We start from the raw sequence: 2,500 nt of genomic DNA, 5'->3' as shown, positions 1-2,500 counted from the left end.
CAGGGTGCTGAGATGGCTGACATTTTGCTCCGCTCACGACGGTCACCGCGCGACGCAAGAACAGCCCAAAAACAGGCCAAAACGGCCCAAAAACGGGCCAAAACTGGCCATTTTTGGCTGCGCGAGCGAGCAGCGAGCGGCGGACAGCGAGCGAAGCGAGAGGCATCACCGTCCCTGCTATACGAAAGCCCCATCCAGCCCTGTGCCACCCGGGGGGTTCCAGGGTGCTGAGATGGCTGACATTTTGCTCCGCTCAAGATGGTCACCGCGCAACGCAAAAACAGGCCAAAAACTGGCCAAAACGGGCCAAAACTGGCCATTTTTGGCTGCGCGAGCGAGCGGCGAGCGGCGGACAGCGAGCGAAGCGAGAGGCAGCACCGTCCCTGCTATACGAAAGCCCCATCCAGCCCTGTGCCACCCGGGGGGTTCCAGGGTGCTGAGATGGCTGACATTTTGCTCCGCTCACGACGGTCACCGCGCGACGCAAGAACAGGCCAAAAACTGGCCAAAACGGCCCAAAAACGGGCCAAAACTGGCCATTTTTGGCTGCGCGAGCGAGCGGCGAGCGGCGGACAACGAGCGAAGCGAGAGGCAGCACCATCCCTGCTATACGAAAGCCCCATCCAGCCCTGTGCCACCCGGGGGGTTCCAGGGTGCTGAGATGGCTGACATTTTGCTCCGCTCACGACGGTCACCGCGCGACGCAAGAACAGCCCAAAAACAGGCCAAAACGGCCCAAAAACGGGACAAAACTGGCCATTTTTGGCTGCGCGAGCGAGCGGCGAGCGGCGGACAGCGAGCTAAGCGAGAGGCAGCACCGTCCCTGCTATACGAAAGCCCCATCCAGCCCTGTGCCACCCGGGGGGTTCCAGGGTGCTGAGATGGCTGACATTTTGCTCCGCTCACGACGGTCACCGCGCGACGCAAGAACAGGCCAAAAACAGGCCAAAACGGCCCAAAAACGGGCCAAAACTGGCCATTTTTGGCTGCGTGAGCGAGCAGCGAGCGGCGGACAGCGAGCGAAGCGAGAGGCATCACCGTCCCTGCTATACGAAAGCCCCATCCAGCCCTGTGCCACCCGGGGGGTTCCAGGGTGCTGAGATGGCTGACATTTTGCTCCGCTCAAGATGGTCACCGCGCAACGCAAAAACAGGCCAAAAACTGGCCAAAACGGGCCAAAACTGGCCATTTTTGGCTGCGCGAGCGAGCGGCGAGCGGCGAACAGCGAGCGAAGCGAGAGGCAGCACCGTCCCTGCTATACGAAAGCCCCATCCAGCCCTGTGCCACCCGGGGGGTTCCAGGGTGCTGAGATGGCTGACATTTTGCTCCGCTCACGACGGTCACCGCGCGACGCAAGAACAGGCCAAAAACTGGCCAAAACGGCCCAAAAACGGGCCAAAACTGGCCATTTTTGGCTGCGCGAGCGAGCGGCGAGCGGCGGACAGCGAGCGAAGCGAGAGGCAGCACCGTCCCTGCTATACGAAAGCCCCATCCAGCCCTGTGCCACCCGGGGGGTTCCAGGGTGCTGAGATGGCTGACATTTTGCTCCGCTCACGACGGTCACCGCGCGACGCAAGAACAGCCCAAAAACAGGCCAAAACGGCCCAAAAACGGGACAAAACTGGCCATTTTTGGCTGCGCGAGCGAGCGGCGAGCGGCGGACAGCGAGCGAAGCGAGAGGCAGCACCGTCCCTGCTATACGAAAGCCCCATCCAGCCCTGTGCCACCCGGGGGGTTCCAGGGTGCTGAGATGGCTGACATTTTGCTCCGCTCACGACGGTCACCGCGCGACGCAAGAACAGCCCAAAAACAGGCCAAAACGGCCCAAAAACGGGCCAAAACTGGCCATTTTTGGCTGCGCGATGCGAGCAGCGAGCGGCGGACAGCGAGCGAAGCGAGAGGCATCACCGTCCCTGCTATACGAAAGCCCCATCCAGCCCTGTGCCACCCGGGGGGTTCCAGGGTGCTGAGATGGCTGACATTTTGCTCCGCTCAAGATGGTCACCGCGCAACGCAAAAACAGGCCAAAAACTGGCCAAAACGGGCCAAAACTGGCCATTTTTGGCTGCGCGAGCGAGCGGCGAGCGGCGAACAGCGAGCGAAGCGAGAGGCAGCACCGTCCCTGCTATACGAAAGCCCCATCCAGCCCTGTGCCACCCGGGGGGTTCCAGGGTGCTGAGATGGCTGACATTTTGCTCCGCTCACGACGGTCACCGCGCGACGCAAGAACAGGCCAAAAACTGGCCAAAACGGCCCAAAAACGGGCCAAAACTGGCCATTTTTGGCTGCGCGAGCGAGCGGCGAGCGGCGGACAGCGAGCGAAGCGAGAGGCAGCACCGTCCCTGCTATACGAAAGCCCCATCCAGCCCTGTGCCACCCGGGGGGTTCCAGGGTGCTGAGATGGCTGACATTTTGCTCCGCTCACGACGGTCACCGCGCGACGCAAGAACAGGCCAAAAACTGGCCAAAACGGCCCAAAAACGGGACAAAACTGGCCATT

Source organism: Musa acuminata, unplaced genomic scaffold (genome assembly GCF_036884655.1).
Source record: "Musa acuminata AAA Group cultivar baxijiao unplaced genomic scaffold, Cavendish_Baxijiao_AAA HiC_scaffold_725, whole genome shotgun sequence".
NCBI classification, from domain to species: domain Eukaryota; kingdom Viridiplantae; phylum Streptophyta; class Magnoliopsida; order Zingiberales; family Musaceae; genus Musa; species Musa acuminata.
The sequence above is the reverse complement of the archived record's forward strand: the minus strand, read 5'-3'. Positions refer to the sequence as shown.